Source organism: Anopheles funestus, unplaced genomic scaffold, assembly GCF_943734845.2.
Source record: "Anopheles funestus unplaced genomic scaffold, idAnoFuneDA-416_04 scaffold_211_ctg1, whole genome shotgun sequence".
Taxonomy (NCBI): Eukaryota; Metazoa; Arthropoda; class Insecta; order Diptera; family Culicidae; genus Anopheles; species Anopheles funestus.
The window spans coordinates 1-23,639 of NW_026045310.1; the positions used below are offsets into that span (position 1 = coordinate 1).

The 23,639-nt window shown below is 23.9% G+C and overlaps 1 long non-coding RNA gene across 2 annotated transcripts; it reads right to left on the minus strand.

Moving 5' to 3' along the window:
• Positions 1-1,064: 1,064 nt before the first annotated feature.
• On the minus strand, positions 1,065-5,178 carry LOC125774342 (uncharacterized). Of its 2 annotated transcripts, none has more exons than XR_007420816.1 (3): positions 5,135-5,178; positions 4,868-4,940; positions 1,065-1,112 (listed from the first exon to the last, which is right to left on the minus strand). It is a non-coding gene; the product is annotated as an uncharacterized LOC125774342 (long non-coding RNA). The 2 variants fall into 2 exon arrangements; XR_007420817.1 differs by lacking the exon at positions 1,065-1,112 and adding an exon at positions 4,766-4,813.
• Between the last annotated feature and the right edge of the window lie 18,461 nt (positions 5,179-23,639).

Here is a 23,639-nt window from a genome sequence, read left to right on the forward strand (position 1 = left end):
TTTTTACCAAAACTAACTTTTTCGAAAAAACCTAACTTTTTCATAAAAACCTAACTTATACCAAAACTAACTTTTTCTAAAAAACCTAACTTATACCAAAACTAACTTTTTCGAAAAAACCTAACTTATACCAAAACTAACTTTTTCGAAAAAACCTAACTTATACCAAAACTAACTTTTTCGAAAAAACCTAACTTATACCAAAACTAACTTTTTCATAAAAACCTAACTTATACCAAAACTAACTTTTTCTTAAAAACCTAACTTATACCAAAACTAACTTTTTCTAAAAAACCTTACTTTTTCGAAAAAACCTAACTTATACCAAAACTAACTTTTTCGAAAAAACCTAACTTATACCAAAACTAACTTTTTCTCAAAAACCTAACTTATACCAAAACTAACTTTTTCTTAAAAACCTAACTTACACCAAAACTAACTTATTCTAAAAAACCTAACTTTTTCTCAAAAACCTAACTTATACCAAAACTAACTTTTTCTTAAAAACCTAACTTTTTCTTAAAAATCTAACTTTTTCTTAAAAACCTAACTTATACCAAAACTAACTTTTTCTAAAAAACCTAACTTATACCAAAACTAACTTTTTCTAAAAAACCTTACTTTTTCGAAAAAACCTAACTTTTACCAAAACTAACTTTTTCGAAAAAACCTAACTTTTTCATAAAAACCTAACTTATACCAAAACTAACTTTTTCGAAAAAACCTAACTTATACCAAAACTAACTTTTTCTTAAAAACCTAACTTATACCAAAACTAAATTTTTCGAAAAAACCTAACTTATACCAAAACTAACTTTTTCAAAAAAACCTTACTTTTTCGACAAAACCTAACTTTTAAAAAAACTAATTTTTTCGAAAAAACCTAACTTTTACCAAAACTAACTTTTTCTAAAAAACCTAACTTTTTCGAAAAAACCTTACTTTTTCGAAAAAACCTAACTTTTACCAAAACTAACTTTTTCCTAACCTAACTTATACCAAAACTAACTTTTTCGAAAAAACCTAACTTATACCAAAACTAACTTTTTTGAAAAAACCTAACTTATACCAAAACTAACTTTTTCGAAAAAACCTAACTTTTTCTAAAAAACCTAACTTTTACCAAAACTAACTTATTATAAAAAACCTAACTTTTCTCAAAAACCTAACTTATACCAAAACTAACTTTTTCTTAAAAACCTAACTTTTTCTTAAAAATCTAACTTTTTCTTAAAAACCTAACTTATACCAAAACTAACTTTTTCGAAAAAACCTAACTTATACCAAAACTAACTTTTTCTAAAAAACCTTACTTTTTCGAAAAAACCTAACTTATACCAAAACTAACTTTTTCGAAAAAACCTAACTTATACCAAAACTAACTTTTTTTCAAAAACCTAACTTATACCAAAACTAACTTTTTCTTAAAAACCTAACTTATACCAAAACTAACTTTTTCGAAAAAACCTAACTTATACCAAAACTAACTTTTTCTAAAAAACCTTACTTTTTCGAAAAAACCTAACTTTTACCAAAACTTACTTTTTCGAAAAAACCTAACTTTTTCGAAAAAACCTAACTTATACCAAAACTAACTTTTTCGAAAAAACCTAACTTATACCAAAACTAACTTTTTCTTAAAAACCTAACTTATACCAAAACTAACTTTTTCGAAAAAACCTAACTTATACCAAAACTAACTTTTTCGAAAAAACCTTACTTTTTCGACAAAACCTAACTTTTAAAAAAACTAATTTTTTCGAAAAAACCTAACTTTTACCAAAACTAACTTTTTCTAAAAAACCTAACTTTTTCGAAAAAACCTTACTTTTTCGAAAAAACCTAACTTTTACCAAAACTAACTTTTTCTTAAAAACCTAACTTTTTCTCAAAAACCTAACTTATACCAAAACTAACTTTTTCGAAAAAACCTAACTTATACCAAAACTAACTTTTTTGAAAAAACCTAACTTATACCAAAACTAACTTTTTCGAGAAAACCTAACTTTTTCTAAAAAACCTAACTTTTACCAAAACTAACTTATTATAAAAAACCTAACTTTTTCTCAAAAACCTAACTTATACCAAAATTAACTTTTTCTTAAAAACCTAACTTTTTCTAAAAAACCTAACTTATACCAAAACTAACTTTTTCGAAAAAACCTAACTTATACCAAAACTAACCTTTTCTTAGAAACCTAACTTATACCAAAACTAACTTTTTCTTAAAAACCTAACTTATACCAAAACTAACTTTTTCGAAAAAACCTAACTTATAAAAAAACTAACTTTTTCGAAAAAACCTAACTTATACCAAAACTCACTTTTTCTAAAAAACCTAACTTATACCAAAACTAACTTTTTCGAAAAAACCTAACTTATACCAAAACTAACTTTTTCGAAAAAACTCAACTTTTACCAAAACTAACTTATTCTAAAAAACCTAACTTTTTCTCAAAAACCTAACTTATACCAAAATTAACTTTTTCTTAAAAACCTAACTTTTTCTTAAAAATCTAACTTTTTCTTAAAAACCTAACTTATACCAAAACTAACTTTTTCGAAAAAACCTAACTTATACCAAAACTAACCTTTTCTTAGAAACCTTACTTATACCAAAACTAACTTTTTCTTAAAAACCTAACTTATACCAAAACTAACTTTTTCGAAAAAACCTAACTTATAAAAAAACTAACTTTTTAGAAAAAACCTAACTTATACCAAAACTCACTTTTTCTAAAAAACCTAACTTATACCAAAACTCACTTTTTCGAAAAAACCTAACTTATACCAAAACTAACTTTTTCTTAAAAACCTAACTTATACCAAAACTAACTTTTTCGAAAAAACCTAACTTATACCAAAACTAACTTTTTCGAAAAAACCTAACTTTTTCATAAAAACCTAACTTATACCAAAACTAACTTTTTCGAAAAAACCTAACTTATAACAAAACTAACTTTTTCTTAAAAACCTAACTTTTACCAAAACTAACTTTTTCGAAAAAACCTAACTTTTTCATAAAAACCTAACTTATACCAAAACTAACTTTTTCTAAAAAACCTAACTTATACCAAAACTAACTTTTTCGAAAAAACCTAACTTATACCAAAACTAACTTTTTCATAAAAACCTAACTTATACCAAAACTAACTTTTTCGAAAAAACCTAACTTTTTCATAAAAACCTAACTTATACCAAAACTAACTTTTTCGAAAAAACCTAACTTATACCAAAACTAACTTTTTCTTAAAAACCTAACTTATACCTAAACTAACTTTTTCGAAAAAACCTAACTTTTTCTCAAAAACCTAACTTATACCAAAATTAACTTTTTCGAAAAAACCTAACTTATACCAAAACTAACTTTTTCGAAAAAACCTAACTTATACCAAAACTAACTTTTTCTAAAAAACCTTACTTTTTCGAAAAAACCTAACTTTTACCAAAACTAACTTTTTCGAAAAAACCTAACTTTTTCATAAAAACCTAACTTATACCAAAACTAACTTTTTCGAAAAAACCTAACTTATACCAAAACTAACTTTTTCTTAAAAACCTAACTTTTACCAAAACTAACTTTTTCGAAAAAACCTAACTTTTTCATAAAAACCTAACTTATACCAAAACTAACTTTTTCTAAAAAACCTAACTTATACCAAAACTAACTTTTTCGAAAAAACCTAACTTATACCAAAACTAACTTTTTCATAAAAACCTAACTTATACCAAAACTAACTTTTTCGAAAAAACCTAACTTTTTCATAAAAACCTAACTTATACCAAAACTAACTTTTTCGAAAAAACCTAACTTATACCAAAACTAACTTTTTCTTAAAAACCTAACTTATACCAAAACTAACTTTTTCTAAAAAAACCTAACTTATACCAAAACTAACTTTTTCGAAAAAACCTAATTTATACCAAAACTAACTTTTTCGAAAAAACCTAACTTATACCAAAACTAACTTTTTCGAAAAAACCTAACTTATACCAAAACTAATTTTTTCGAAAAAACCTAACTTATACCAAAACTAACTTTTTCTCAAAAACCTAACTTTCTCATAACAACCTAACTTATACCAAAACTAACTTTTTCGAAAAAACCTAACTTATACCAAAACTAACTTTTTCTTAAAAACCTAACTTATACCAAAACTAACTTTTTCGAAAAAACCTAACTTATACCAAAACTAACTTTTTCTCAAAAACCTAACTTATACCAAAACTAACTTTTTCGAAAAAACCTAACTTATACCAAAACTAACTTTTTCGAAAAAACCTAACTTATACCAAAACTAACTTTTTCAAAAAAACCTTACTTTTTCGAAAAAACCTAACTTTTACCAAAACTAACTTTTTCGAAAAAACCTAACTTTTTCATAAAAACCTAACTTATACCAAAACTAACTTTTTCGAAAAAACCAAACTTATACCAAAACTAACTTTTTCTTAAAAACCTGATTTATACCAAAACTAACTTTTTCGAAAAAACCTAACTTATACCAAAACTAACTTTTTCTAAAAAACCTTACTTTTACCAAAACTAACTTTTTCTAAAAAACCTTACTTTTACCAAAACTAACTTTTTCGAAAAAACCTAACTTATACCAAAACTAACTTTTTCTTAAAAACCTAACTTATACCAAAACTAACTTTTTCGAAAAAACCTAACTTTTTCTTAAAAACCTAACTTATACCAAAACTAACTTTTTCTCAAAAACCTAACTTGTACCAAAACTAACTTTTTTGAAAAAACCTAACTTATACCAAAACTAACTTTTTCGAAAAAACCTAACTTTTTCTAAAAAACCTAACTTTTACCAAAACTAACTTATTATAAAAAACCTAACTTTTTCTCAAAAACCTAACTTATACCAAAACTAACTTTTTCTTAAAAACCTAACTTTTTCTTAAAAATCTAACTTTTTCTTAAAAACCTAACTTATACCAAAACTAACTTTTTCGAAAAAACCTAACTTATACCAAAACTAACTTTTTCTTAAAAACCTAACTTATACCAAAACTAACTTTTTCGAAAAAACCTAACTTTTTCGAAAAAACCTAACTTATACCAAAACTAACTTTTTCTAAAAAACCTAACTTATACCAAAACTAACTTTTTCTTAAAAACCTAACTTATACCAAAACTAAATTTTTCGAAAAAACCTAACTTATACCAAAACTAACTTTTTCGAAAAAACCTAACTTTTTCGAAAAAACCTAACTTATACCAAAACTAACTTTTTCGAAAAAACCTAACTTATACCAAAACTAACTTTTTCTTAAAAACCTAACTTATACCAAAACTAACTTTTTCGAAAAAACCTAACTTATACCAAAACTAACTTTTTCTAAAAAACCTAACTTTTTCGAAAAAAACCTAACTTATACCAAAACTAACTTTTTCGAAAAAACCTAACTTATACCAAAACTAACTTTTTCTTAAAAACCTAACTTATACCAAAACTAACTTTTTCGAAAAAACCTAACTTTTTCTAAAAAACCTAACTTATACCAAAACTAACTTTTTCGAAAAAACCTAACTTTTAAAAAAAAACCTAACTTTTTCTAAAAAACCTAACTTATACCAAAACTTACTTTTTCTAAAAAACCTAACTTATACCAAAACTAACTTTTTCTTAAAAACCTAACTTATACCAAAACTAACTTTTTCGAAAAAACCTAACTTATACCAAAACTAACTTTTTCTTAAAAACCTAACTTATACCAAAACTAACTTTTTCTAAAAAACCTAACTTATACCAAAACTAACTTTTTCGAAAAAACCTAACTTATACCAAAACTAACTTTTTCGAAAAAACCTAACTTTTACCAAAAAACCTAACTTTTTCTAAAAAACCTAACTTATACCAAAACTAACTTTTTCTAAAAAACCTAACTTATACCAAAACTAACTTTTTCGAAAAAACCTAACTTTTTCGAAAAAACCTAACTTATACCAAAACTTACTTTTTCGAAAAAACCTAACTTATACCAAAACTAACTTTTTCGAAAAAACCTAACTTTTACCAATACTAACTTTTTCGAAAAAACCTAACTTTTTCATAAAAACCTAACTTATACCAAAACTAACTTTTTCTAAAAAACCTAACTTTTACCAAAACTAACTTTTTCTAAAAAACCTAACTTATACCAAAACTAACTTTTTCTAAAAAACCTAACTTATACCAATACTAACTTTTTCGAAAAAACCTAACTTATACCAAAACTAACTTTTTCGAAAAAACCTAACTCATACCAAAACTAACTTTTTCGAAAAAACCTAACTTATAAAAAAACTAACTTTTTCGAAAAAACCTAACTTATACCAAAACTCACTTTTTCTAAAAAACCTAACTTATACCAAAACTAACTTTTTCGAAAAAACCTAACTTATACCAAAACTAACTTTTTCGAAAAAACCTAATTTATACCAAAACTAACTTTTTCGAAAAAACCTAATTTATACCAAAACTAACTTTTTCGAAAAAACCTAACTTATACCAAAACTAACTTTTTCGAAAAAACCTAACTTATACCAAAACTAACTTTTAACAAAAAACCCAACTTATACCAAAACTAACTTTTTCGAAAAAACCTAACTTATACCAAAACTAACTTTTTCTAAAAAACCTAACTTATACCAAAACTAACTTTTAAGCAAAAACCCAACTTATACCAAAACTAACTTTTTCTTAAAAACCTAACTTATACCCAAACTAACTTTTTCGAAAAAACCTAACTTATACCAAAACTAACTTTTTCTGAAAAACCTTACTTTTTCGAAAAAACCTAACTTTTACCAAAACTAACTTTTTCTAAAAAACCTAACTTATAAAAAAACTAACTTTTTCGAAAAAACCTAACTTATACCAAAACTAACTTTTTCTAAAAAACCTTACTTTTTCTTAAAAACCTAACTTTTACCAAAACTAACTTTTTCTAAAAAACCTAACTTATACCAAAATTAACTTTTTCTTAAAAACCTAACTTATACCAAAACTAACTTTTTCGAAAAAACCTAACTTATACCAAAACTAACTTTTTCTTAAAAACCTAACTTATACCCAAATTAACTTTTTCGAAAAAACCTAACTTATACCAAAACTAACTTTTTCGAAAAAACCTAACTTTTTCTAAAAAACCTAACTTTTACCAAAACTAACTTATTATAAAAAACCTAACTTTTTCTCAAAAACCTAACTTATACCAAAACTAACTTTTTCTTAAAAACCTAACTAATACCCAAACTAACTTTTTCGAAAAAACCTAACTTATACCAAAACTAACTTTTTCTAAAAAACCTTACTTTTTCGAAAAAACCTAACTTTTACCAAAACTAACTTTTTCGAAAAAACCTAACTTATAAAAAAACTAACTTTTTCGAAAAAACCTAACTTATACCAAAATTAACTTTTTCTTAAAAACCTTACTTTCTCGAAAAAACCTAACTTCTACCAAAACTAACTTTTTCTAAAAAACCTAACTTATAAAAAAACTAACTTTTTCGAAAAAACCTAACTTATACCAAAACTAACTTTTTCTAAAAAACCTTACTTTTTCGAAAAAACCTAACTTTTACCAAAACTAACTTTTTCTAAAAAACCTAACTTATACCAAAATTAACTTTTTCTTAAAAACCTAACTTATACCAAAACTAACTTTTTCGAAAAAACCTAACTTATACCAAAACTAACTTTTTCTTAAAATCCTAACTTATACCCGAACTAACTTTTTCGAAAAAACCTAACTTATACCAAAACTAACTTTTTCGAAAAAACCTAACTTATACCAAAACTAACTTTTTCGAAAAAACCTAACTTATACCAAAACTAACTTTTTCTAAAAAACCTAACTTTTTCGAAAAAACCTAACTTATACCAAAACTAACTTTTTCGAAAAAACCTAACTTATACCAAAACTAACTTTTTCGAAAAAACCTTACTTTTTCGACAAAACCTAACTTTTAAAAAAACTAATTTTTTCGAAAAAACCTAACTTTTACCAAAACTAACTTTTTCTAAAAAACCTAACTTTTTCGAAAAAACCTTACTTTTTCGAAAAAACCTAACTTTTACCAAAACTAACTTTTTCTTAAAAACCTAACTTTTTCTCAAAAACCTAACTTATACCAAAACTAACTTTTTCGAAAAAACCTAACTTATACCAAAACTAACTTTTTTGAAAAAACCTAACTTATACCAAAACTAACTTTTTCGAAAAAACCTAACTTTTTCTAAAAAACCTAACTTTTACCAAAACTAACTTATTAAAAAAAACCTAACTTTTTCTCAAAAACCTAACTTATACCAAAATTAACTTTTTCTTAAAAACCTAACTTTTTCTTAAAAACCTAACTTATACCAAAACTAACTTTTTCGAAAAAACCTAACTTATACCAAAACTAACCTTTTCTTAGAAACCTAACTTATACCAAAACTAACCTTTTCTTAAAAACCTAACTTATACCAAAACTAACTTTTTCGAAAAACCCTAACTTATAAAAAAACTAACTTTTTCGAAAAAACCTAACTTATACCAAAACTAACTTTTTCTAAAAAACCTAGCTTATACCAAAACTAACTTTTTCGAAAAAACCTAACTTTTACCAAAACTAACTTATTCTAAAAAACCTAACTTTTTCTCAAAAACCTAACTTATACCAAAATTAACTTTTTCTTAAAAACCTAACTTTTTCTTAAAAATCTAACTTTTTCTTAAAAACCTAACTTATACCAAAACTAACTTTTTCGAAAAAACCTAACTTATACCAAAACTAACCTTTTCTTAGAAACCTAACTTATACCAAAACTAACTTTTTCTTAAAAACCTAACTTATACCAAAACTAACTTTTTCGAAAAAACCTAACTTATAAAAAAACTAACTTTTTCGAAAAAACCTAACTTATACCAAAACTCACTTTTCTAAAAAACCTAACTTATACCAAAACTAACTTTTTCGAAAAAACCTAACTTATACCAAAACTAACTTTTTCGAAAAAACCTAACTTTTACCAAAACTAACTTATTCTAAAAAACCTAACTTTTTCTCAAAAACCTAACTTATACCAAAACTAACTTTTTCGAAAAAACCTAACTTATACCAAAACTAACTTTTTTGAAAAAACCTAACTTATACCAAAACTAACTTTTTCGAAAAAACCTAACTTTTTCTAAAAAACCTAACTTTTACCAAAACTAACTTATTATAAAAAACCTAACTTTTTCTCAAAAACCTAACTTATACCAAAATTAACTTTTTCTTAAAAACCTAACTTTTTCTAAAAAACCTAACTCATACCAAAACTAACTTTTTCGAAAAAACCTAACTTATACCAAAACTAACCTTTTCTTAGAAACCTAACTTATACCAAAACTAACTTTTTCTTAAAAACCTAACTTATACCAAAATTAACTTTTTCTTAAAAACCTTACTTTTTCGAAAAAACCTAACTTCTACCAAAACTAACTTTTTCTAAAAAACCTAACTTATAAAAAAACTAACTTTTTCGAAAAAACCTAACTTATACCAAAACTAACTTTTTCTAAAAAACCTTACTTTTTCGAAAAAACCTAACTTTTACCAAAACTAACTTTTTCTAAAAAACCTAACTTATACCAAAATTAACTTTTTCTTAAAAACCTAACTTATACCAAAACTAACTTTTTCGAAAAAACCTAACTTATACCAAAACTAACTTTTTCTTAAAATCCTAACTTATACCCAAACTAACTTTTTCGAAAAAACCTAACTTATACCAAAACTAACTTTTTCGAAAAAACCTAACTTATACCAAAACTAACTTTTTCGAAAAAACCTAACTTATACCAAAACTAACTTTTTCTAAAAAACCTAACTTTTTCGGAAAAACCTAACTTATACCAAAACTAACTTTTTCGAAAAAACCTAACTTATACCAAAACTAACTTTTTCTTAAAAACCTAACTTATACCAAAACTAACTTTTTCTAAAAAACCTAACTTTTTCTCAAAAACCTAACTTATACCAAAACTAACTTTTTCTTAAAAACCTAACTTTTTCTTAAAAATCTAACTTTTTCTTAAAAACCTAACTTATACCAAAACTAACTTTTTCTTAAAAACCTAACTTATACCAAAACTAACTTTTTCGAAAAAACCTAACTTTTTCGAAAAAACCTAACTTATACCAAAACTAACTTTTTCTAAAAAACCTAACTTATACCAAAACTAACTTTTTCTTAAAAACCTAACTTATACCAAAACTAACTTTTTCGAAAAAACCTAACTTTTTCGAAAAAACCTAACTTATACCAAAACTAACTTTTTCTAAAAAACCTAACTTATACCAAAACTAACTTTTTCTAAAAAACCTAACTTATACCAAAACTAACTTATTATAAAAAACCTAACTTATACCAAAACTAACTTTTTCTTAAAAACCTAACTTATACCAAAACTAACTTTTTCTAAAAAACCTAACTTATACCAAAACTAACTTTTTCGAAAAAACCTAACTTTTTCGAAAAAATCTAACTTATACCAAAACTAACTTTTTCGAAAAAACCTAACTTATACCAAAACTAACTTTTTCTAAAAAACCTAACTTATACCAAAACTAACTTTTTTGAAAAAACCTAACTTATACCAAAACTAACTTTTTCTAAAAAACCTAACTTATACCAAAACTAACTTTTTCTAAAAAACCTAACTTATACCAAAACTAACTTATTATAAAAAACCTAACTTATACCAAAACTAACTTTTTCTTAAAAACCTAACTTATACCAAAACTAACTTTTTCGAAAAAACCTAACTTTTTCGAAAAAACCTAACTTATACCAAAACTAACTTATTATAAAAAACCTAACTTATACCAAAACTAACTTTTTCTAAAAAACCTAACTTATACCAAAACTAACTTTTTTGAAAAAACCTAACTTATACCAAAACTAACTTTTTCGAAAAAACCTAACTTATACCAAAACTAACTTTTTCTTAAAAACCTAACTTATACAAAAACTAACTTTTTCTCAAAAACCTAACTTATACCAAAACTAACTTTTTCTTAAAAACCTAACTTATACCAAAACTAACTTTTTCTCAAAAACCTAACTTAAACCAAAACTAACTTTTTCGAAAAAACCTAACTTTTTCGAAAAATCCTAACTTATACCAAAACTAACTTTTTCTAAAAAACCTTACTTTTTCGAAAAAACCTAACTTTTACCAAAACTAACTTTTTCTTAAAAACCTAACTTATACCAAAACTAACTTTTTCTTAAAAACCTAACTTATACCAAAACTAACTTTTTCGAAAAAACCTAACTTATACCAAAACTAACTTTTTCTCAAAAACCTAACTTTTTCGAAAAAACCTAACTTATACCAAAACTAACTTTTTCTTAAAAACCTAACTTTTACCAAAACTAACTTTTTCGAAAAAACCTAACTTTTTCATAAAAACCTAACTTATACCAAAACTAACTTTTTCTAAAAAACCTAACTTATACCAAAACTAACTTTTTCTAAAAAACCTAACTTATACCAAAACTAACTTTTTCTTAAAAACCTAACTTATACCAAAACTAACTTTTTCTTAAAAACCTAACTTTTTCATAAAAACCTAACTTATACCAATACTAACTTTTTCTTAAAAACCTAACTTATACCAAAACTAACTTTTTCGAAAAAACCTAATTTATACCAAAACTAACTTTTTCGAAAAAACCTAACTTTTTCATAAAAACCTAACTTATACCAAAACTAACTTTTCCTAAAAAACCTAACTTATACCAAAACTAACTTTTTCTAAAAAACCTAACTTATACCAAAACTAACTTTTTCTAAAAAACCTAACTTATACCAAAACTAACTTTTTCGAAAAAACCTAATTTATACCAAAACTAACTTTTTCGAAAAAACCTAACTTTATCATAAAAACCTAACTTATACCAAAACTAACTTTCTCATAAAAACCTAACTTATACCAAAACTAACTTTTTCGAAAAAACCTAACTTATACCAAAACTAACTTTTTCTAAAAAACCTAACTTATACCAAAACTAACTTTTTCTAAAAAACCTAACTTATACCAAAACTAACTTTTTCTTAAAAACCTAACTTATACCAAAACTAACTTTTTCGAAAAAACCTAACTTTATCATAAAAACCTAACTTATTCCAATACTATCATTTTTTCGAAAAAACCTAACTTATAACAAAACTAACTTTTTCTTAAAAACCTAACTTATACCAAAACTAACTTTTTCTAAAAAACCTAACTTATACCAAAACTAACTTTTTCGAAAAAACCTAATTTATACCAAAACTAACTTTTTCTTAAAAACCTAACTTATACCAAAACTAACTTTTTCGAAAAAACCTAACTTATACCAAAACTAACTTTTTCGAAAAAACCTAACTTATACCAAAACTAACTTTTTCGAAAAAACCTAACTTATACAAAAACTAACTTTTTCTTAAAAACCTAACTTATACCAAAACTAACTTTTTCTCAAAAACCTAACTTATACCAAAACTAACTTTTTCGAAAAAACCTAACTTATACCAAAACTAACTTTTTCTTAAAAACCTAACTTATACCAAAACTAACTTTTTCATAAAAACCTAACTTATACCAAAACTAACTTTTTCTAAAAAACCTAACTTATACCAAAACTAACTTTTTCTAAAAAACCTAACTTATACCAAAACTAACTTTTTCTTAAAAACCTAACTTATACCAAAACTAACTTTTTCGAAAAAACCTAACTTATACCAAAACTAACTTTTTCGAAAAAACCTAACTTATACCAAAACTAACTTTTTCTTAAAAACCTAACTTATACCAAAACTAACTTTTTCTAAAAAACCTAACTTATACCAAAACTAACTTTTTCTAAAAAACCTAACTTATACCAAAACTAACTTTTTCTTAAAAACCTAACTTATACAAAAACTAACTTTTTCGAAAAAACCTAACTTATACCAAAACTAACTTTTTCTTAAAAACGTTAGGTAACTTATACCAAAACTAACTTTTTCGAAAAAACCTAACTTATACCAAAACTAACTTTTTCGAAAAAACCTAACTTATACAAAAACTAACTTTTTCTAAAAAACCTAACTTATACCAAAACTAACTTTTTCTAAAAAACCTAACTTAAACCAAAACTAACTTTTTCTTAAAAACCTAACTTTTACCAAAACTAACTTTTTCGAAAAAACCTAACTTTTTCTTAAAAACCTAACTTATACCAAAACTAACTTTTTCGAAAAAACCTAACTTATACCAAAATAAACTTTTTCTAAAAAACCTAACTTATACCAAAACTAACTTTTTCGAAAAAACCTAACTTATACCAAAACTAACTTTTTCGAAAAAACCTAATTTATACCAAAACTAACTTTTTCTTAAAAACCTAACTTATACCAAAACTAACTTTTTCGAAAAAACCTAACTTATACCAAAACTAACTTTTTCGAAAAAACCTAACTTATACCAAAACTAACTTTTTCTTAAAAACCTAACTTATACCAAAACTAACTTTTTCTCAAAAACCTAACTTATACCAAAACTAACTTTTTCTAAAAAACCTAACTTATACCAAAACTAACTTTTTCGAAAAAACCTAATTTATACCAAAACTAACTTTTTCTTAAAAACCTAACTTATACCAAAACTAACTTTTTCGAAAAAACCTAACTTATACCAAAACTAACTTTTTCGAAAAAACCTAACTTATACCAAAACTAACTTTTTCGAAAAAACCTAACTTATACAAAAACTAACTTTTTCTTAAAAACCTAACTTATACCAAAACTAACTTTTTCTCAAAAACCTAACTTATACCAAAACTAACTTTTTCGAAAAAACCTAACTTATACCAAAACTAACTTTTTCGAAAAAACCTAACTTATACCAAAACTAACTTTTTCTAAAAAACCTAACTTATACCAAAACTAACTTTTTCTAAAAAACCTAACTTATACCAAAACTAACTTTTTCTTAAAAACCTAACTTATACCAAAACTAACTTTTTCGAAAAAACCTAACTTATACCAAAACTAACTTTTTCTTAAAAACCTAACTTATACCAAAACTAACTTTTTCTCAAAAACCTAACTTATACCAAAACTAACTTTTTCATAAAAACCTAACTTATACCAAAACTAACTTTTTCTAAAAAACCTAACTTATACCAAAACTAACTTTTTCTAAAAAACCTAACTTATACCAAAACTAACTTTTTCTTAAAAACCTAACTTATACAAAAACTAACTTTTTCGAAAAAACCTAACTTATACCAAAACTAACTTTTTCTTAAAAACGTTAGGTAACTTATACCAAAACTAACTTTTTCGAAAAAACCTAACTTATACCAAAACTAACTTTTTCGAAAAAACCTAACTTATACAAAAACTAACTTTTTCTAAAAAACCTAACTTATACCAAAACTAACTTTTTCTAAAAAACCTAACTTATACCAAAACTAACTTTTTCTTAAAAACCTAACTTTTACCAAAACTAACTTTTTCGAAAAAACCTAACTTTTTCTTAAAAACCTAACTTATACCAAAACTAACTTTTTCGAAAAAACCTAACTTATACCAAAATAAACTTTTTCTAAAAAACCTAACTTATACCAAAACTAACTTTTTCGAAAAAACCTAACTTATACCAAAACTAACTTTTTCGAAAAAACCTAATTTATACCAAAACTAACTTTTTCTTAAAAACCTAACTTATACCAAAACTAACTTTTTCGAAAAAACCTAACTTATACCAAAACTAACTTTTTCGAAAAAACCTAACTTATACCAAAACTAACTTTTTCTTAAAAACCTAACTTATACCAAAACTAACTTTTTCTCAAAAACCTAACTTATACCAAAACTAACTTTTTCGAAAAAACCTAACTTATACCAAAACTAACTTTTTCTTAAAAACCTAACTTTTACCAAAACTAACTTTTTCGAAAAAACCTAACTTTTTCATAAAAACCTAACTTATACCAATACTAACTTTTTCTAAAAAAACCTAACTTATACCAAAACTAACTTTTTCGAAAAAACCTAATTTATACCAAAACTAACTTTTTCGAAAAAACCTAACTTATACCAAAACTAACTTTTTCTAAAAAACCTTACTTTTTCGAAAAAACCTAACTTTTACCAAAACTAACTTTTTCTTTAAAACCTAACTTATACCAAAACTAACTTTTTCTTAAAAACCTAACTTATACCAAAACTAACTTTTTCATAAAAACCTAACTTATACCAAAACTAACTTTTTCGAAAAAACCTAACTTATACCAAAACTAACTTTTTCTTAAAAACCTAACTTATACCAAAACTAACTTTTTCTAAAAAAACCTAACTTATACCAAAACTAACTTTTTCGAAAAAACCTAATTTATACCAAAACTAACTTTTTCGAAAAAACCTAACTTATACCAAAACTAACTTTTTCGAAAAAACCTAACTTATACAAAAACTAACTTTTTCTAAAAAACCTAACTTATACCAAAACTAACTTTTTCTAAAAAACCTAACTTATACCAAAACTAACTTTTTCTTAAAAACCTAACTTTTACCAAAACTAACTTTTTCGAAAAAACCTAACTTTTTCATAAAAACCTAACTTATACCAAAACTAACTTTTTCTTAAAAACCTAACTTATACCAAAACTAACTTTTTCTTAAAAACCTAACTTATACCAAAACTAACTTTTTCGAAAAAACCTAACTTAAACCAAAACTAACTTTTTCTAAAAAACCTTACTTTTTCTTAAAAACCTAACTTTAACCAAAACTAACTTTTTCGAAAAAACCTAACTTATACCAAAACTAACTTTTTCTAAAAAACCTAACTTATACCAAAACTAACTTTTTCTAAAAAACCTAACTTATACCAAAACTAACTTTTTCTTAAAAAACTAACTTTTACCAAAACTAACTTTTTCGAAAAAACCTAACTTTTTCATAAAAACCTAACTTATACCAAAACTAACTTTTTCTAAAAAACCTAACTTATACCAAAACTAACTTTTTCTAAAAAACCTAACTTATACCAAAACTAACTTTTTCTAAAAAACCTAACTTATACCAAAACTAACTTTTTCGAAAAAACCTAACTTATACCAAAACTAACTTTTTCTTAAAAACCTAACTTATACCAAAACTAACTTTTTCTTAAAAACCTAACTTATACCAAAACTAACTTTTTCGAAAAAACCTAACTTATGCCAAAACTAACTTTTTCGAAAAAACCAAATTTATACCAAAACTAACTTTTTCGAAAAAACCTAACTTATACCAAAACTAACTTTTTCTTAAAAACCTTACTTTTTCGAAAAAACCTAATCTTTACCAAAACTAACTTTTTCTCAAAAACCTAACTTATACCAAAACTAACTTTTTCGAAAAAACCTAACTTATACCAAAACTAACTTTTTCGAAAAAACCTAACTTATACCAAAACTAACTTTTTCGAAAAAACCTAACTTATACCAAAACTAACTTTTTCTTAAAAACCTAACTTTTTCTTAAAAACCTAACTTATACCAAAACTAACTTTTTCGAAAAAACCTAACTTATGCCAAAACTAACTTTTTCTTAAAAACCTAACTTTTACCAAAACTAACTTTTTCGAAAAAACCTAACTTTTTCTTAAAAACCTAACTTAAACCAAAACTAACTTTTTCGAAAAAACCTAACTTATACCAAAACTAACTTTTTCTAAAAAACCTAACCTATACCAAAACTAACTTTTTCGAAAAAACCTAACTTATACCAAAACTAACTTTTTCGAAAAAACCTAATTTATACCAAAACTAACTTTTTCTTAAAAACCTAACTTATACCAAAACTAACTTTTTCGAAAAAACCTAACTTATACCAAAACTAACTTTTTCGAAAAAACCTAACTTATACCAAAACTAACTTTTTCTTAAAAACCTAACTTATACCAAAACTAACTTTTTCTCAAAAACCTAACTTATACCAAAACTAACTTTTTCGAAAAAACCTAACTTATACCAAAACTAACTTTTTCTTAAAAACCTAACTTTTACCAAAACTAACTTTTTCGAAAAAACCTAACTTTTTCATAAAAACCTAACTTATACCAAAACTAACTTTTTCTCAAAAACCTAACTTATACCAAAACTAACTTTTTTGAAAAAACCTAACTTATACCAAAACTAACTTTTTCGAAAAAACCTAACTTTTTCTAAAAAACCTAACTTTTACCAAAACTAACTTATTATAAAAAACCTAACTTTTTCTCAAAAACCTAACTTATACCAAAACTAACTTTTTCTTAAAAACCTAACTTTTTCTTAAAAATCTAACTTTTTCTTAAAAACCTAACTTATACCAAAACTAACTTTTTCGAAAAAACCTAACTTTTTCTTAAAAACCTAACTTAAACCAAAACTAACTTTTTCGAAAAAACCTAACTTATACCAAAACTAACTTTTTCTAAAAAACCTAACCTATACCAAAACTAACTTTTTCGAAAAAACCTAACTTATACCAAAACTAACTTTTTCGAAAAAACCTAATTTATACCAAAACTAACTTTTTCTTAAAAACCTAACTTATACCAAAACTAACTTTTTTGAAAAAACCTAACTTATACCAAAACTAACTTTTTCGAAAAAACCTAACTTTTTCTAAAAAACCTAACTTTTACCAAAACTAACTTATTATAAAAAACCTAACTTTTTCTCAAAAACCTAACTTATACCAAAACTAACTTTTTCTTAAAAACCTAACTTTTTCTTAAAAATCTAACTTTTTCTTAAAAACCTAACTTTTACCAAAACTAACTTTTTCGAAAAAACCTAACTTTTTCTTAAAAACCTAACTTGAACCAAAACTAACTTTTTCGAAAAAACCTAACTTATACCAAAACTAACTTTTTCTAAAAAACCTAACCTATACCAAAACTAACTTTTTCGAAAAAACCTAACTTATACCAAAACTAACTTTTTCGAAAAAACCTAATTTATACCAAAACTAACTTTTTCTTAAAAACCTAACTTATACCAAAATTAACTTTTTCGAAAAAACCTAACTTATACCAAAACTAACTTTTTCGAAAAAACCTAACTTATACCAAAACTAACTTTTTCTTAAAAACCTAACTTATACCAAAACTAACTTTTTCTCAAAAACCTAACTTATACCAAAACTAACTTTTTCGAAAAAACCTAACTTATACCAAAACTAACTTTTTCTTAAAAACCTAACTTTTACCAAAACTAACTTTTTCGAAAAAACCAAACTTTTTCATAAAAACCTAACTTATACCAAAACTAACTTTTTCTCAAAAACCTAACTTATACCAAAACTAACTTTTTTGAAAAAACCTAACTTATACCAAAACTAACTTTTTCGAAAAAACCTAACTTTTTCTAAAAAACCTAACTTTTACCAAAACTAACTTTTTCGAAAAAACCTAACTTTTTCTCAAAAACCTAACTTATACCAAAACTAACTTTTTCTTAAAAACCTAACTTTTTCTTAAAAACCTAACTTTTTCTTAAAAATCTAACTTTTTCTAAAAAACCTAACTTTTACCAAAACTAACTTATTATAAAAAACCTAACTTTTTCTTAAAAACCTAACTTATACCAAAACTAACTTTTTCTAAAAAAACCTAACTTATACCAAAACTAACTTTTTCGAAAAAACCTAATTTATACCAAAACTAACTTTTTCGAAAAAACCTAACTTTTACCAAAACTAACTTTTTCTTAAAAACCTAACTTATACCAAAACTAACTTTTTCTTAAAAACCTAACTTATACCAAAACTAACTTTTTCATAAAAACCTAACTTATACCAAAACTAACTTTTTCGAAAAAACCTAACTTATACCAAAACTAACTTTTTCTTAAAAACCTAACTTATACCAAAACTAACTTTTTCTAAAAAAACCTAACTTATACCAAAACTAACTTTTTCTAAAAAACCTAATTTATACCAAAACTAACTTTTTCGAAAAAACCTAACTTATACCAAAACTAACTTTTTCGAAAAAACCTAACTTATACAAAAACTAACTTTTTCTAAAAAACCTAACTTATACCAAAACTAACTTTTTCTAAAAAACCTAACTTATACCAAAACTAACTTTTTCTTAAAAACCTAACTTATACCAAAACTAACTTTTTCGAAAAAACCTAACTTTTTCATAAAAACCTAACTTATACCAAAACTAACTTTTTCTTAAAAACCTAACTTATACCAAAACTAACTTTTTCTTAAAAACCTAACTTATACCAAAACTAACTTTTTCGAAAAAGCCTAACTTATACCAAAACTAACTTTTTCTAAAAAACCTTACTTTTTCGAAAAAACCTAACTTATACCAAAACTAACTTTTTCTCAAAAACCTAACTTATACCAAAACTAACTTTTTCGAAAAAACCTAACTTATACCAAAACTAACTTTTTCTTAAAAACCTAACTTATACCAAAACTAACTTTTTCGAAAAAACCTAACTTTTTCATAAAAACCTAACTTATACCAAAACTAACTTTTTCTAAAAAACCTAACTTATACCAACACTAACTTTTTCTAAAAAACCTAACTTATACCAAAACTAACTTTTTCTTAAAAAACTAACTTTTACCAAAACTAACTTTTTCGAAAAAACCTAACTTTTTCATAAAAACCTAACTTATACCAAAACTAACTTTTTCTAAAAAACCTAACTTATACCAAAACTAACTTTTTCTAAAAAACCTAACTTATGCCAAAACTAACTTTTTCGAAAAAACCTAACTTATACCAAAACTAACTTTTTCGAAAAAACCTAACTTATACCAAAACTAACTTTTTCTTAAAAACCTAACTTATACCAAAACTAACTTTTTCTTAAAAACCTAACTTTTTCTTAAAAACCTAACTTATACCAAAACTAACTTTTTCGAAAAAACCTAACTTATACCAAAACTAACTTTTTCGAAAAAACCTAATTTATACCATAACTAACTTTTTCGAAAAAACCTAACTTTTTCTTAAAAACCTAACTTATAAAAAAACTTACTTTTTCTCAAAAACCTAACTTATACCAAAATTAACTTTTTCGAAAAAACCTAACTTTTACCAAAACTAACTTTTTCTAAAAAAACCTAACTTATACCAAAACTAACTTTTTCTCAAAAACCTAACTTTTACCAAAACTAACTTTTTCTCAAAAACCTAACTTATACCAAAACTAACTTTTTCGAAAAAACCTAACTTATACCAAAACTAACTTTTTCGAAAAAACCTAACTTATACCAAAACTAACTTTTTCTTAAAAACCTAACTTTTTCTTAAAAACCTAACTTATACCAAAACTAACTTTTTCGAAAAAACCTAACTTATGCCAAAACTAACTTTTTCGAAAAAACCTAATTTATACCATAACTAACTTTTTCTTAAAAACCTTACTTTTTCGAAAAAACCTAACTTATACCAAAACTAACTTTTTCTAAAAAACCTAACTTATACCAAAACTAACTTTTTCTCAAAAACCTAACTTATACCAAAACTAACTTTTTCGAAAAAACCTAACTTATACCAAAACTAACTTTTTCTTAAAAACCTAACTTATACCAAAACTAACTTTTTCGAAAAAACCTAACTTATACCAAAACTAACTTTTTCTTAAAAACCTAACTTATACCAAAACTAACTTTTTCGAAAAAACCTAACTTTTTCTAAAAAACCTAACTTTTACCAAAACTAACTTATTCTAAAAAACGTAACTTTTTCTCAAAAACCTAATTTATACCAAAACTAACTTTTTCTTAAAAACCTAACTTATACCAAAACTAACTTTTTCGAAAAAACCTAACTTATACCAAAACTAACTTTTTCTAAAAAACCTTTCTTTTTCGAAAAAACCTAACTTTTACCAAAACTAACTTTTTCGAAAAAACCTAACTTTTTCATAATAACCTAACTTATACCAAAACTAACTTTTTCGAAAAAACCTAACTTATACCAAAACTAACTTTTTCTTAAAAACCTAACTTTTACCAAAACTAACTTTTTCGAAAAAACCTAACTTTTTCATAAAAACCTAACTTATACCAAAACTAACTTTTTCTAAAAAACCTAACTTATACCAAAACTAACTTTTTCTAAAAAACCTAACTTATACCAAAACTAACTTTTTCTAAAAAACCTAACTTATACCAAAACTAACTTTTTCTAAAAAACCTAACTTATACCAAAACTAACTTTTTCGAAAAAACCTAACTTATACCAAAACTAACTTTTTCGAAAAAACCTAACTTTTTCATAAAAACCTAACTTATACCAAAACTAACTTTTTCTAAAAAAACCTAACTTATACCAAAACTAACTTTTTCGAAAAAACCTAATTTATACCAAAACTAACTTTTTCGAAAAAACCTAACTTATACCAAAACTAACTTTTTCTAAAAAACCTTACTTTTTCGAAAAAACCTAACTTTTACCAAAACTAACTTTTTCTTAAAAACCTAACTTATACCAAAACTAACTTTTTCTTAAAAACCTAACTTATACCAAAACTAACTTTTTCATAAAAACCTAACTTATACCAAAACTAACTTTTTCGAAAAAACCTAACTTATACCAAAACTAACTTTTTCTTAAAAACCTAACTTATACCAAAACTAACTTTTTCTAAAAAAACCTAACTTATACCAAAACTAACTTTTTCGAAAAAACCTAATTTATACCAAAACTAACTTTTTCGAAAAAACCTAACTTATACCAAAACTAACTTTTTCGAAAAAACCTAACTTATACAAAAACTAACTTTTTCTAAAAAACCTAACTTATACCAAAACTAACTTTTTCTAAAAAACCTAACTTATACCAAAACTAACTTTTTCTTAAAAACCTAACTTTTACCAAAACTAACTTTTTCGAAAAAACCTAACTTTTTCATAAAAACCTAACTTATACCAAAACTAACTTTTTCTTAAAAACCTAACTTATACCAAAACTAACTTTTTCTTAAAAACCTAACTTATACCAAAACTAACTTTTTCGAAAAAACCTAACTTATACCAAAACTAACTTTTTCTTAAAAACCTAACTTATACCAAAACTAACTTTTTCGAAAAAACCTAACTTTTTCATAAAAACCTAACTTATACCAAAACTAACTTTTTCTAAAAAACCTAACTTATACCAAAACTAACTTTTTCTAAAAAACCTAACTTATAAAAAAACTAACTTTTTCTTAAAAAACTAACTTTTACCAAAACTAACTTTTTCGAAAAAACCTAACTTTTTCATAAAAACCTAACTTATACCAAAACTAACTTTTTCTAAAAAACCTAACTTATACCAAAACTAACTTTTTCTAAAAAACCTAACTTATGCCAAAACTAACTTTTTCGAAAAAACCTAACTTATACCAAAACTAACTTTTTCGAAAAAACCTAACTTATACCAAAACTAACTTTTTCTTAAAAACCTAACTTATACCAAAACTAACTTTTTCTTAAAAACCTAACTTTTTCTTAAAAACCTAACTTATACCAAAACTAACTTTTTCGAAAAAACCTAACTTATGCCAAAACTAACTTTTTCGAAAAAACCTAACTTATACCAAAACTAACTTTTTCGAAAAAACCTAACTTTTTCTTAAAAACCTAACTTATAAAAAAACTTACTTTTTCTCAAAAACCTAACTTATACCAAAATTAACTTTTTCGAAAAAACCTAACTTTTACCAAAACTAACTTTTTCTAAAAAAACCTAACTTATACCAAAACTAACTTTTTCTCAAAAACCTAACTTTTACCAAAACTAACTTTTTCGAAAAAACCTAACTTATACCAAAACTAACTTTTTCGAAAAAACCTAACTTATACCAAAACTAACTTTTTCGAAAAAACCTAACTTATACCAAAACTAACTTTTTCTTAAAAACCTAACTTTTTCTTAAAAACCTAACTTATACCAAAACTAACTTTTTCGAAAAAACCTAACTTATGCCAAAACTAACTTTTTCGAAAAAACCTAATTTATACCATAACTAACTTTTTCTTAAAAACCTTACTTTTTCGAAAAAACCTAACTTATACCAAAACTAACTTTTTCTAAAAAACCTAACTTATACCAAAACTAACTTTTTCTCAAAAACCTAACTTATACCAAAACTAACTTTTTCGAAAAAACCTAACTTATACCAAAACTAACTTTTTCTTAAAAACCTAACTTATACCAAAACTAACTTTTTCGAAAAAACCTAACTTATACCAAAACTAACTTTTTCTTAAAAACCTAACTTATACCAAAACTAACTTTTTCGAAAAAACCTAACTTTTACTAAAAAACCTAACTTTTACCAAAACTAACTTATTCTAAAAAACGTAACTTTTTCTCAAAAACCTAATTTATACCAAAACTAACTTTTTCTTAAAAACCTAACTTATACCAAAACTAACTTTTTCGAAAAAACCTAACTTATACCAAAACTAACTTTTTCTAAAAAACCTTTCTTTTTCGAAAAAACCTAACTTTTACCAAAACTAACTTTTTCGAAAAAACCTAACTTTTTCATAATAACCTAACTTATACCAAAACTAACTTTTTCGAAAAAACCTAACTTATACCAAAACTAACTTTTTCTTAAAAACCTAACTTT